Source organism: Panthera leo, chromosome C1 (assembly GCF_018350215.1).
Source record: "Panthera leo isolate Ple1 chromosome C1, P.leo_Ple1_pat1.1, whole genome shotgun sequence".
NCBI classification, from domain to species: Eukaryota; Metazoa; Chordata; class Mammalia; order Carnivora; family Felidae; genus Panthera; species Panthera leo.
In genome coordinates, this window is record NC_056686.1 from 111,787,761 (window position 1) to 111,803,257 (window position 15,497).

The window sequence follows — 15,497 nt, forward strand, 5'->3', positions numbered from 1 at the left end:
TTGCCTTATTCCAGGTATGGGTCAGCATTCCCTATGTCATTTCATGTCTCATAACTTTTGTTGAAAAATAAACATTTAATTAAAATGATTTGGCAAATCTCAAAATCCTATTTCTTCCCTCCCTCCAGATTATGTTGTCGTTGCTGCTGTTTCCTATTTAGGGATTCTTTAAAAATGTTTTTATTTATTTTTAGTTTTTGAGAGGAGAGTGTGTGATGCATGCTTCTGTGTGTGCATTTGGGGAGGCATAGGGGAGGGGCAGAGAAAGAGAGAGAGAGAATCCCAAGCAGGCTTCCTGCTGTCAGCACAGAGCCTGGTGTGGGGCTTGCTCTCAGGACTACAAGATCATGACCTGAGCAGAAATCAAGAGTCAGATGCTTAACCGACTGAGCCGCCCAGTCACCCCAATTGTTTAGTGACTTTTGAATTGTTTGTATTGTTTGTATTGTTTTTCATGTGTGATTCTAGGTTCTGCTCAGTTAACTTAAGGTCAATAAATTAACAGATAGAGATTTCATTAAATTGCCTTGAACCAACAAATCTCTTAGCTTTGCTGAGGGCCTTTGTGCTCATATTAAGGCTACTGCAACACGCTGGTGGCTTACAACTCCGTCTTCAGTCTTCACTCCCTGTTTGCACAGAACCTCCACGTCACTGAGTAGTGAGAGCTAGGGCTCTTCCCCACTCATGCACACAGCCCTAAGCATGCTCACAGTCCTATGCATGTTCCTGTTTTTCTAGACTCCCAGGAGTGTCTCAGAACTTTTCAAACTCCACTATGGATATGTCATTCCCCAGGTTTCTCTTAAGTTTTTTGGTCATCCTTTTATTTTTCCTAACTTTTATCATGACCTCAGATTATTGTAATATGAAACAATTTGAAGCTGTGTTTTGAAAAAAAAAGTCCCATGGAAATAGCTGTTCTCCCTGAACAAGTTCAGAGTCAGGACATGTACAGAAAAATCTTGAGTAGGGAGTTTCTGGGGAGCTGCCAGATAGGTTAAATAATGATAGTTTGTCAGGAATTGTGTTTCTTTTGGAGTGCCAAGTCCTTTCTTCTCATTCCAGCTGCTGGTTTCCAGAGCTACTCTGATTAGGAAGCTGTTGGTTTTCATATAGACCATGGAGCTGGGATGAAGTGGGAATATGATGAGCTAACACACCAAAAATCTTGCTGTTCTTACTGAGATTCAGTCACCGTTTTTAAATAAATGTTACCCAGATTATTTTATAATTTTGTTAATTTCCAGAGCTCTGAAAAAGCTTATTTTGACAATTTTTCTACTGTTTTTGTTACTTTTATGGATGATCAGGAGTTTGGAAATTCTTACCCCACCATTTCAGAATTTCTTCTCTCCCAACCAAGATTTTAACATCACATGATGATCTACATTCTGCATTAGCTTTTTTCTCCCTCCTGTAGGGATTTATGTGAGATCATGTCTTTCTGGATAAAATGCTGGATGCATGAAAAGTAGTGTGTATGGAGAAAATACTGGATGAAGAAATATCCAGGGTTGTTGAAGAATGCTTTTGAAGATGGTCTTGAAAGTCAGATATTTTAATGAAGATGTCAAGTCTTGAACACATCTTCTGAAATGCAGTCAGAAAAATCTTCACTTCCTGTCTCTTTGGTTAATAGCACCAGGTATTTATGGTAGCATAGGAGTTGCAATGTTGATGGAGACTTGCCAATATGAAGAACATCTTGAGTGGAAATTGTAATGATATTCACAAAATCTCACTGAAAGGTTTTCTCTATATTTTTTACTTGATTCTGTATCAGTCACCTTCTAGGTACCAACACCATCAAGAAGCCAGTAAAAGCTGCTGAGATCTGAAATGCAAATAAGTCTTAAGAACTCCATGGGATTACTAAAGAGCCATATCATTAACCAGGAAAGGAGTACCTGCAGGTTATTGAAGTTCCATGACAGAGAAAAGCTTGAGCTTCTGTTGCTCACCAGCTACATTTCCTGGGCCTCTGTAACACTATTTGCACAATGACTATCTGACCAAGCCTCCAAAAATTTTCATCATACTGCTATTTTTATTATTATATTCTTGTTATAACACTGGTATATATCAAAAAGAAATTAAAAAGTCCATTAGAGTTTCTGATAACCATGGGACAATTGTTAGGGAAAAATCAATGGCACTTGCTAGAGATGGCAAGGGAGACTGTTCAGGACCATCATGACAGGTATAGAGACCACTGCAGTGGGATCTTACAGTGGGGGACAGATTGAGCTCAACTGTGAATACAGCACAGGCAAGTGGAAATTTTAACCAAAAAGCAGGGTAGAAGGCTGTGGATGGAAAATTTGTAAGAGGAGACATCAGGGGTAAATAGGGGTTCTGGCTAAATTGACTTAACAAGGTTCTTGCTGAAGATAGTCCAGGGTGTTAAACTTTACCTGTGGGAAGGTGGAGGATGAGGAACCTGATGAAATATTGAGGGTGGGGGTTCTGGTTAAGGTTCTTGCCCAAACAGGATTTTATAAGGAAGTGCACATATGAGCTAAGAGAAGATAAATCTGACGTTGTAATGTTTAGTCCAGTGAATAGTCTGTCACAGTCTCTGCATTCCTGGTGTGTGGGACACAAAGAAAAGAGGACATTGACCTTCTACCTCTCAGTACAAAGACTATTCTCAGCACTGCATCTCTGATTCAATGATGAGATTGCATTGTTTGTTTCACAGGAACTCTCTTCTCCCTGAACCCCCGTTCATCCCTCCATCTTGATCGTTCTTGAAAATCTTTCACTCTAAAAGCTTTGGCAACACATAATTTGGAAGTCCCCTTTCCTGTCTTGATCTGTGTTACTTGGGGGCAGAGCCAACCACTGTCTGTCTTAATGCGTGCATTTTGTTTTAGTCAGGTGAAACTCTCCTGATTTAAACCAGTAGTTGTGTTGGAGCCCTGTTGTGTGCCGGTATCCAGCTCCTACACCCCAGGTGGCTGCCTTGCTGGACTTCAGACTCAGCCTGTTTGGGCAGAACTGTCATTTCTACTTCCATACATTCTCATCTGTATCCATTCCTGCTTCAGAGCTTTGGCATTCATCCAGTCATAAGCCAGAAGTCCACAGGTTGTCTGGGACTCCTTCCTCTCCCTTTATCTATCTAGGTCAAGAAATCTGAGCCATATGGTAGCATTGTGAATAAAAGGAACAACATATGCAAAGATCCTGTGGCAGGAGGGAGTTCAGCTTTTTTGAAAAACTAAGTGTGACTGGAGTCAAAAATTGAGGAAAAGAATGCCATAAAGAAAGCTGCTTCTAAACTCAGAATTTTATTGTTGATGTTATAAATTCAGCCCATGAAATAAGAAAACACACAAAAACTGAAATTCAATCCAATTCTTCTGGTTCAAAATGAAGGTGGTACAATAATATCCCAACAGTCATGTTACTATATATATATATATATATATATATATATATATATATTCCCTTATTCCATCATTTATGTGGATAATAGGTCAACAGCAGTCCTTATAAGGGAAGTAGATATATCAATTACACATGAGGAAAGAGAAAAATGATTACATTTTAAGTGTTTAGGAAAAGTTTGTGTTTTAGCAAACACACATCTACAAATAAAAATAATAAATAAGTATAAGGTACCTAAACAGCCAACCAATTCAGACCTTCATATCAAAACCATGCAGGATGAGTTGAGAAAAGCAATTATATTTTCCTTTAGGGTGCTCTTCAAAGTGGAGAACTCATCTGGAGACATGCTACACTAGGGTCTCCAGTCAAGGTTGAACAGAGTGGGGCAAAGTCTCCCAAACTACATTTATTTTCATAAAAATGTCAACAGAAAATAAGCTCCAGTGATAAATCTGTGTTCGTATTATATTATAAGTGGAAAACAGTCAGTTTCACATCTTGTACCAGCACTTTCAATCACCTTTTATGGCCATGTAGTTGCCTTGTTTGGCAATTAAAAAATTAAAACGTAGATTCCAATAACAATCCATGAGTATTGATGTTAAGATTGTTTGTGGTGCCTAATTTCATTCAGGACTGAGCCAAGGCAGGTGGCTGTGGTCTAAAGGCCATAGAACGCTGCGTCTCCTCAAACTGCACTTTAAAGACATTACTGAAAGTGCATTCTATTTAAATAGCTATTTGGATAATTAGATACGTCCAATCAGTAGGAGAAAACCACAAAAACAATCATTTGATGAGAAAATGCCCACATTTAAAATGCACTGGTGTCAGAAAAAAAAGAGAATGATTTTATTTTCAAAGCAACTGGAGTTTGGGGAAAAGTGCTGAAGAATCAATTTATTTTCAAAGGAATGGGCTAGACTGATTATGCATTTGTTAGTTCCATCGGCACTGTTTGGATACAATATAGATGCATTGATTTTCATGCATATGCGATATGTCTTTTTCTTACACAGAAAATATGGTGTTCACAAAGAAGAGATGAGATTTTTTTGGTGGCTATAATAATAAATTCAACTTTCTGTCTTTGTCTTTTTAAGTTATTTGCCTTTTGAGCTTAATAAATTATTTGTGACTTATTATATGGAACACTTGTCCAAGATAATTAATTTCAACAGAGGGTCAGACCTGAAACCCCTCATTTTACAGCTTTGTCTTTAGAGGCAGTTTTGGGAATGGAAACAGAGAAGTCACTGCACAGACAGGCTTTTTTTTTTTTAATGGAGGGTCAGACTGGGAGACTGTTGAACATTCTGATTCTACAGAGAAGGGGAATATTGTTTGGTTCCCTCCATATTCTGTTTTGAGGCATTCCAACAGGACCTGGTGCCCTCCCTGTACTCGTCCCCAGACCACTATGTGCCCTGGATTTCATCCTCACCTCGAAGAACACTAGACTTATCTTGTAAAATTCTCACCCTGGGAACCTCATGTTGATTTGACTAGTCATTATCAGGTGTGCCTGTGTGCCTGTGAAGCAGAGTTGCCTAGGAATTAGTTTAAAATGAAGATCCCATGACAACATTCAATACCTAACAAATAAGAATATAATAGATGTAAGGGAGAGGAGGACGTGTCAAGTATGGTCTCAGAAACTGCTTTTTGAAAACCTCCAGTTGCTTATAACATAATTTGCCTTTGGATTTCAGGATTTCAGTGGATTTGTTAGATAAAAAAGGTGTCTCTAGAAGGCTTATGTTTGTTAAAATCTTTTTTTAAAGGTTTATTTTGAGAGAGAGAGCAAGAGAGAGCATGAGTGGGGGAAGGACAGAGAGAGAAAGGAAGAGAGAATTCCAAGCAGGGTCTGTGCTGTCAGTGCAGAGCTGACACAGGGATGGATCCTATGAATTGTGAGATCACTACCAAAGCCAAAATCAAGAGTCTGGCGCTTAACCAACTAAACCACTCAGGCATCCCTAAAATATATTTTATACACTTTATGGTGTCTTCATTCAGTTTAATGCTTACTTGAAAGGTCCCCAGGGAGTAGGAAAAAATATGGTTACTTGATTCAATATAATTTCTTTATGTTGATTTACCCAATCCTCAAACACTACCACTATGTATGTAAATTTGAAGATAACAAGGTCTTTGCAGAGATCCTGACATATTAAGAAATGTTTTTGTTTGGTTGCCACTGAGAGAGTCTTAAAGATTCTGGCTTCTCTAGTCACACAAGAAATTTATCCCTTTCCCTGTGTCCTGCTGTTGAGAATGCAGAGGTTGTAGATTTGAAAATTCATGGCTAGAGACAATTTGAGCTGGACACAATTGCTATCAAATATTTTAATAACATGGAAAAAGATTTCTTATAAGTTTTTTGTCATTTGGCATTCACAGTAAGTCTATAAGGTGGACTTCTTTTGTATTTCTATTATGTAAATGTCAGAATGTTTTTCTAAAACTACTTAGATATCAAAATGACTGTAGTTAATTCTACCTATCTGTGGTGGAAATGTCCTGTGTGACATAATACACATCAGTGGGAAAACAAATCTGGGCTACTCTCTTCTACATACAGAGATTAATGAGGTTGAGTTTTGAAAGCTCCTATGTGCTGCTCATGACTGAGCCTAGGGAAAGAGGCACATCTTAGAGTCTGAAGTATGTAAAGATAGATCTACAAGTAAGAAATGGGTATTAAGTGTTTTTCTCAGCAACTACCATTTTTGCTGCATCATCCTATTTACAGATGATATGACTGTTCATGTAGAAAATCCTAAAGAATCTACAAAAAATGCCTAGAGCTAATAAGTGAGTTTAGCAAGGTCACAGAATACAAGGTCAACACAAAATAATCAATTTTACTTCTATATACTAACAATGAATGTGTGGAAACCAAAATTAAAAACACAGTATCATTTATAATAACTCCAATGAAAATGAAGTGCCTAGATATACACTTAGTAAAACATGCTGATGATCAGTACACTGAAAATGACAAAATCCTGTTGAAAAAAATCAAAGAAGACCTAAATAAATGGAGACACATAACATGTTCATGGATTGGAAGACGCAACATAGTAAAGATGTCAACTCTTTTTGAATTGATTTGCATGTTTAATCTACTTCCTTTGAAAATCCCAGGAAGTAATTTTGTAGACATAGACAAGCTTATCCTAAAATTGATATGTAAGAACAAAAACCCTAGATAGCTTTAAAAAAAAGTCATGAAAGGACAATAAAGTGGAAAGAATTGGTCCACCCAACATTAAGGCCTACCCTATAGCTAAAATGATCAAAAGTGTGGTATTGGTCGAGAGACAGGCACATAGATCAGTCAAACTGAATAAAGAACCAGAAATAGGCCCACACAAATACATCCCACTGGTTTTGGATAAAGGTGCTAAAGGAACCAATGGAAGAATTCTCTTTACAAAAAATGGTGCTGAAACAATAGACATCCATGGCCCAGAAGTGAACCTTAACTTAAATATCATACTTTATACAAAAATTAACTAAAGGTGGATTATGGACCTAAATATAAAATTTAACTTTATGTAACTTTTAGACAAAACCCAGGAGACAATCTTTAGTATCTAGGCTGAAGCAAAGAATTCTTAGCCTTGACACCAAACACACAATCCTTAAATGAAAATTTATAAAATTGGAAATATCAAGTTAAAAGCTTTTGCTCTGTGAACAACCCTGACCAGGGGATGAAAAGAGAAGCTGCACACTGGAGGGAAATATTTACACATGGCATATCTGACAAGGGGCCCATACAGAATATAGCATACAAACCTTAAACTAAACAGTAAAAATTCAAATAATCCAGTCCGATAATGGGCAAAAGACATGAACAGACATCTCACAAAAAAGGCTGTACAGATGGCAAATAAGCAAATAAAGAAGTGTTCAACCTCTTTGGGCATCAGGGAAAATGCTTATTAAAACCCAAATCAGATAACATTACACACCTACCAGAATGGCTAAAGCAAACAGTGCCAATACCAAATGCTAGAGAGGATGTGGACAACATAGATTACTCATGCGTTTTTAATGGGAGTAGGAATGGCTCAGCCAGTCTGGAAATGTTTGGTAGTTTCTTTTACAACTAAACACACAACTGCCGTATGTCCCAGCAATTGTGAACTTGGTCATTTATCCGAAAGGAATTAAACTATATCCACCCAAAAGCCTATGCAAAAATGTTCATAGTAACTTTACTCAAAATAGCCAAAAACTGGAGAAAACCCAACTATGCTTTAATAAGTAGACACTTAAACAAATTATGGTCCATCCACGTCATGGAATACCACCCAGCAATAGAAAGGAAGGAACTATGATACACAGAGCAACCTGGATCAGTCTCCAGAGAATGCATGTGAAAAGCCCATCCCAAATGCCTACATACTGTACAGCTCCATTTATATAAAAGTTTTAAAAAACAAAATTGTAGACATTGAGAACAGATTAGCGGTTCCCAGGGGTTAATAACAACAGGGGAGTGCAAATGTAGGTGTGTTGATGGAATTGTTCTTTATCTTGACTGTGACAATGCTGATGTCCTGGTTGAAGCATTCTGATTGAATTTTGCAGGACATTCCTGATGGGGAAAACTGAGTAATGGCTAAATGAGACATCTGAGATGTCTCAATTTTATTTCTCATACCTGTATACTCAACTATATTAACCCCAAATAAACTGTTAATTAAAAACAAAAGAGGAAGAAAAGTTGATTGCCCATGGTCACGTCATCAACTTTCAGCCATTTCCTATGGCTGTGGGTAGGCTTTTCTAAAATCCTCAGTCCCATTTTGTAAAAACACTAACAATATTAACCCTCTCCATAATTTATCGAGGTTTGCTATGAGCTATGTGGTTTCCACACATTCTCCCTAAACAGCACAGCAAGCCCTAAACATTACAAAGCTCTAAGGCACCACATAGGGTTGTCCGTACTTTACAAATGAAGAGTCCTGTGCTTCAGCAATGCTAAGCCACTTACCCAAGGTCACAGGGCTGGGAAATGCCACACTAGCAATGAGTCCCAGTCTGTCTGTGTCTGAAACACATGACCTGATCCTTCCAGGTCAGCCTGACCTCAGAGCCAGTACAGATATGGGTCAGTGTCCTCATGCCAGACCACACATCCCCTTGCAGGAATCAGCCGGGTGGTCCATTAGGAAGACACTGGTGTGACTTTCAAGGTAGATGAACTCATAAAGCATTTAGTTTGTCAGGCTGGAGTCTCTGCCTTGTTTGGAAAGCACAAGATAAATTTCAGCAGGCTACAGTTTGTTTGAGGACGCTGGGAATAATCTAATCTGCTATTTCAAATATAATTTAGATTTAAGAGGTGTTTTACTGTTCTATTTCTAGAGTGCCTGAGGATCCAGCTGAGTGTATTACACATCACATTAGATTAAGGTCAATTAACAGCATTGCCAGGGATTTTTCCCTTTCATAATAAGATGGAGCGCTGAAAATTTGTGATTAAAATCCTATATGTTCGTACAGACGAACAGAGGGATTTTAGACAAGCTCCAATTATGATTAAAGCTGCAGCGTGGGGTCTGGGGGGTCATGCCATGTCATAACTCCCTGAACTTTCTGATCAGCATTTATTGAATAGCTTTGTACTTGGAGTGCAGTTGGCCAGAGGTGACTATTGTGCTGAGTGTCACATATTTGGATTCAGGATTTTGGATTTAAGTGTGTTGAAAGCAGCAGAGTTCACGTGGAAAAAAAATGGCTTTGCCCACAGTGCTGTTATTTGTACACATGTGCTTCCTGTCATGGTAAAGCAGGAGGAAGCCACAGGGGTTCACTCAAGGCCGGGGAATGGCAGAGACAAGAAATTAGGGAGCTTATGTCATCAAGAAGGAAAATGGGGACAGACCTGGGTGCGGATATCGACTTTGTCACTTATAAATTGTGTGAAATTGGGCAAGTCACTTAAACTGTGTGAGCTTCTCTTTCTCAGCTGTATGGTGGTGATGACACTTTGTTTCTTCCAAAATTCTGCAGGTGGGGTGCCTGGGTGGTTCAGTCTGTAATGCATTTGACTCTCGATTTCAACTCAGGTCATGATCTCATGGTTCATGAGTTTGAGCCCTCAGTCTGGCTCTACACTGACAGCACGGAGCCTGCTTGGGATTCTCTCTCTCCCTCTCTCTCTCTGCCCTTATGCTGCTTGTGCGTGCATTCTCTCTCTCTCAAAATAAATAAATAAATAAATAAATAAATAAATAAATAAATAAATTTAAAAACAATTCCTGCAGATGAAGCAAGGTGAAATATCTAAGCAGCTTGTACATGTAGGGGCTTAAAAAGTGGCAGACATCATAAGAACAAAAAGTTACAATTTCAGCATCAAAAGGAACAGTGATTGTCACCTAGCTCATCTCCCTAATTTCAATTCAGCAGGGAAGTGGGGGTGACTTTTACAGTAGATGGCTGTTATTCTCTGTGGTTGACTGAAAATGTTATCTAAAATTCATTCCTTCAGGGGGGTCCTGGGTGGCTAAGCACCCAACTTTGACTCAGGTGATGGTCTCGCAGCCTGTGGGTTCGAGCCCTGCATAGGGCTCTGTGCTGACAGCTCAGGGCCTGGAGCCTGCTTCAAATTCTGTGTCTCCCTCCCTCTCTGCCCCTCCCCCCTTCATCCTCTGTCTCTCAAAAATGAATAAATGTGGAACAGAAATTATAAAATCAATTCATTCAGAAAATACTGATTGAATACAGATTATTGTAAAATGGACAACAGTTACTCATTTTAAGTTCTGGGAGTGAAGCAAATCCTAAATGGCTCACTGACTGAAATAAGCCCCAGAGGTATACACAGGCATCCAGGTCTCCCAACATACTCAGAAGGTGTTTGTAAGCATGGGTGCTGCAGAGAGTTACGTGAGCTCTCTGAGCCTCAGTTCTACTGCCTGCAAAGTGGGCAGAATGATTCCAGGATGTTTGTGAGGACTGAAAGAGGGGATATTTAATATATTGTGTTAGAGAGCCATCAGAGAGTAACCCCCCAATACTTAGTGGCTGTGGGAGTGACAAAGAAACCTGAGCGGCAGCCGTTTCATGACTGCAGGTGACACATCTTCAGGAAATCTCCTCGTATGCCTCAATTTTGCCTCATCGAAGATCACATCAGTCCTTCCCTTCCAGAGTACACTCCACCCATGCTACCCACAGATTTGGGTTGTTTTGGCTCCAGTCTTGGTCTGTGCTTATTGATTTGGCTCTTTAATTTCACAGTTCCCAGCTCTGATTATCAGAAGACTGTTCTGGAAGCTCCTTTTCTCGTAGGGTGTGCTGTCTCTGAGTAATATTGATGGTAGGGATCAGGAATTTTGACAGTCATTTTTGTAAAGCATCGGTATCTTAAAATTGGCTGTAATAAGGAATTTACACCATGGCCATCTTCAGATACTACAAATCAGGGCTCCCCCTCTGACAGCCAAAGCTGGTAAGGCTTTGCCAGCATACTACTGGTTTAAGTTCACTCTTGGTCAGTTTAGCCATGGTTTATAACTTCGCCTCACATGCATACATCCATTTCCATTTGGATTTGGGGCTAACGTTAGCTTATTCATTGTTAAGACTCATGGACACTAAACACCAGGTGAGGTGCACTGTTGGTCCCAAGAACAACTTTTGGGAACAGAGGGCACTGATAGGGATAATGCTTGCTCCAAGGGAAAAAAAAAAATGAAAGTAAATGTTAAGCCAGCTGGAGACTATGCAGTGATCCTAAGGGACACCCTCCACCACACCCTCTTGTCTCCAAACCTCCTAGCTCTCTATTTTCAGACTCTATCCCTTGTTCCCTCTCTCTTGTATGTTCCCTCTCTCACTTTGTATGTTTAGGCACTTTCAGTATACTTCCATTTACACATTGCCTTGCCCAGTATGCTTGGGACAGTCTATAACGCCCCAAGCCACGTGAGGCTGATCAATGTCCCAGTTGCATCAGTGATGAAGCCATGGGTGGGGGTCTAATAGGGACGGTCCAGTTAGTGTCTGGGCACTGAGAGTGACAGGCCATTTCACCATCCCTATCTATAGATGGCTGGGACCAACAGCCAGGGGAATGGTCATGAAAACATGGCTTGAAAAATGGGAAGGAATCCAGTCATGGAGGACAGCCTGTTACCATATAAATGCACTTGGATTTTGTCTGGAAGGAAAAGAAGAACTGGTTAAGGGTGTTCAGCATGGGCTTTGAGATTTGTGTTTTAGAAGATTGTTTAGAGTTTTTAAAGGATTGCTTTGATGAAATCAGAGAATAGGCTATATCCCAGAGAACTGGAAGGCAGAAAATGATTGCATCAACAGAAAATGAGGCCCTGGAATTACAACCTGAGGCTATTAAAATGAAGAGCAGTTGGTTTCTAGAGTTTTCTTTGCTTTGCTTGTTTTTGGACAGACTACTAAAATCTCTCTTGAGATTTAATCTGTTTTCCAAGACCCCAAAGCCTTGTTGCAAAATAGTTGATTATCAGTCTATAAATAAGTGAATTTACTTCCATCACCTTCTGCTTAATTGTAACAGCTCTGGTGAAATAGGTTTCCTTCCATTAAACTCTTACAAAAGTGAAAGGCACATGATGTGAGCAGAGGCTGTATTTACATGGTACATCTTTACTGGGACCTGATATCCAGTCAATTATCTTATTCATTGTCATCACATCCCTTTGAGACAGGGACAAAGAAAGTATCATTATCCTCATTTCACAGATGAAAAAAACTAAGGCCTAAGCAAGCTGACTTCTACTTTCTTGGTGCTTTTGAAATGGATGCAGATAACTTCTATTCCAGGGAAACCCAAGGGAAAGAGAAAAGTAATTGACTAAGCTTTAGAGTAATCACTTAGGAAAACCACAAACTAAAATAAATGATAAAGATAAACAGTGTCATACATCCTAATTAATCCCATCGCTTGTTTAGAAAGAGCCACATAAACTGCAGGAGTAGGCTCGCTGGCTTAACACATCACACATGCAGCAAAAAGTCACCATGGTACCACCACCAAGACAAAGGTGATAGGCAGACCTGCTAAATTCAGTTCTTAACAAGGAGGAAGGCCCTCAAGCTGTGCTGTTTATTCACCAATTTTTGTTTGTCTTAATGATCAAACATATATATGTAGACATATGCATGTATATATGTGCACATATATGTAGATACTTATATGTAAATATATCTGCATGTGTGTATATATGTATGTAAATATCTGCATAGATATATGTGTATATGTTTATACATACACACACAATTTCACATAACTATATTACCATGATCATCTCGTACCATGATCATCTTGTAATAGGGGGACAAGTATAGCTTTAATTGTTTTCTTCAAACTTTATGCTTGCCTACTTATTTACTCTCCTTCTAGTCTTCACCAGAAGACCTACTTTGTCAATAAACCAAATTTATAGGCTAAAAATAATCAAATAAGTCTTCCATACTTTCTATGTATTTATATAATGTTTTATATACATATATACACACACAGGATTCTTCTTCTGCCCAGTATCATTGTTTATTCCATAAAAATGACATCTTATGCATACTTTTTTCTTAATATTCTAGAAATCCTTCCAAGTCAAATGGTATGATTCTAATTTATCCTTTTTGATGGTGTCTTAACCTTCATGCTATAGATATACAATATTTTATTCAAATATTCTCTGCTGACAGAGTCCTTTTTGCACTGTAGTTTTTATTTCTACAGGACAGGTTTTCAAAGCTGTATTCTCTGAGTCAAAGGGAATCTGCATTTTTAATTTTTACAGTCTTACAAACTATACCTCAAAAGAGGTAGGATTACTATAGCAATGTGTGGGTGCCCTATTCCTCATCTATCTGCCTCCAGTAAGTATAATCAGACCTTTTAAAAAGAAAAAAAATGCTAGATTGATAAATATAAAGAAATATTCATTGTTACTTTAATTTGCATTTCACTATAACTATTGTTTTTGAGCATCTATTCACATTTGACCATTGGGATTTGCTCCTGTGTAAGTAGTCTTATCTAAATCTTTTAAATCTATGCACATTTTTTACTTCCATAATTTGTTTTATTCTTGTAAATCTGTAAAAGATATTTGTCTATTATTAATAATGGGCATATACATATTTTGTTCATTGCAAATACTTTCCCAAATATTTATGCTGTCTTTTGTGTTTTGACTTATCTCTTACCACATATATTATTTTTTATATAAATTCAAGTAGATTCATATATACTCTGCCTTGAGAATGTCCATAGACTCAGATTTTCTTGCATTTTTTACATTTAAGTCTTTAATATGTTTTGTTTTATTTTTAACATGATGTAAAAAGGAAGTCCAGCTTTATATTCTTCCAGATGGATAGACAGCTGTGCCTGTACCACTTACTAAATAATCCATCCTTTGTCATTGAATTAAAATGCCATCTTTGCCATTTATAACATTCTGACATACAAGGTAATCTGCTACCTTATTCTCTCTTATAGCTCACGGATCTATTCATGTACTCATAGGCCAAACCACAGGCATATAATTCCAGTAGCTCTGTAGTACTGATTTTCTGTAGGAGCAATGCAAAATTCAAAGGAACTTTCAAAAGGTCCTCATCTATTCTCAAGACTTTCTACTTTCATATAATGTTTCGAGTACTTTTATTCAGTGTTTCCATAAATTATTGGAATTCTAATTGAAGTTTTATTGTATTTTGGGGGAAGCATTATATTTTGGTGAATGTTATATATCAAAGTCTATCTATCCAATGATATGAGTCTTATAATACACTTTTTTTTGCAATCTTATTTGATACCTTGAATTTGAGCACCTGTGTCCTCAGCAGCTGGGAAAAGCAGACAGAGAACAGTAGGCAGCAGAGAAGATGACAGTCCAGCCAGGTCACTGACCTCCAAGATTCTCCTCCTGCCCTTCTTTGTCTGGCCCCCGTGAATCCCTCTGAGATATCATGTGCCTGTTTTCTCTTATATTATTTCCACATCCTTCTGTTCCTGTGTCACAGGAAACTTCATTTGCTGGCAGCTCTTGCCCTCTGGCTCCCTGCTGTATTCATTCAATAGGAGATAACAACGGAACATTTGAAGAGAGAAGAAGTGAAGAGAGAGGCTATGTCTATGTGATTTTTTCCTCTGCTTCCACCAGGATCCCTAGAAGCCATTTATGGAAAGTTTCCAACTGCCACTAGGTAGTCTCTGCCATGGTTTTAGCTCTTGTGGATGGCCTTGGGTTTTAACCCTGCCGGGTGCCATCTCCTTGTTAAGCCCCTCCAACCCTAGATTATGAGGGCATGCTTGCTGTTTCTAAATTGAGGATTCCCTCACTGTTCTCTATATGGCATTCTAATCCTACCAGCCCTCAGCAACTAATTCTTTGCATTAAATTATTTCTATTTGAAACACCTAGAGCATTTCATTTGCACTTTCCTGTTGGGATCATGACACTTTCCAAACATATTTCTTGTCACTCACTGCCTAACACCTTGCCCTTTCTTGCAACACAACAAAAAATGAGATTTTTCTACCTTTCGCACCTTTTCCTTTATGTGGAGATTCTTTCTGAGCAGGTTATGCAGTTATAGACGCACCTACCTCTCTGCACTCCTTGCATTTCATTCATGCCTCCAAAAATCACTTTCCAAACTAGTTCTTGAAACACTTGAGGGCAACAAGCATGCATTTTTTTGGTTCCTAGTGCCTATGAGGTAACTGGGTGGTAACTGTAGGTGCTCTGTCTATGTGTCTGGGGAAAAAAGAAGGTGAGAAGGAAGTTTGCTAGTAAAGGAGACTCTTTTCATGCTACAGGAGAGAAAGGAAATTTCAGAGACCACGAGGGATAATTAAATTTGGGTCATGATAGAGTCAAATAGAATAGTGTTTTAATGGGAATAAATAACTTTATTTTTAAATAAGTGCATGAATGCATTTTTAAGTGTTTTTTTTATTTATTTTTTTTGAGAGAGGGAGAGAGAAAAAAAGAGAGAGAGAGAGAGAGAGAATGGGGGAGGGCCAGAGAGAGGGAGAGAAGATTTGCCAGCACAGAGCCTGACATGAGGCTCAA

At 38.5% G+C, this 15,497-nt stretch overlaps 1 long non-coding RNA gene across 4 annotated transcripts in view; it reads left to right on the plus strand.

Moving 5' to 3' along the window:
* LOC122227464 overlaps window positions 1-15,497 on the plus strand; it is a 34,348-nt gene that overhangs the window by 5,953 nt on the left and 12,898 nt on the right. The window contains exon 3 of one of the 4 annotated variants that reach the window (XR_006206069.1): window positions 1,069-1,231. The exons of the other annotated variants lie outside the window; for them this stretch is intronic. This is a non-coding gene — a long non-coding RNA (uncharacterized LOC122227464). Of the gene's footprint in view, window positions 1-1,068; window positions 1,232-15,497 lie in introns of those variants that run through there. 4 annotated transcript variants of the gene reach the window in all.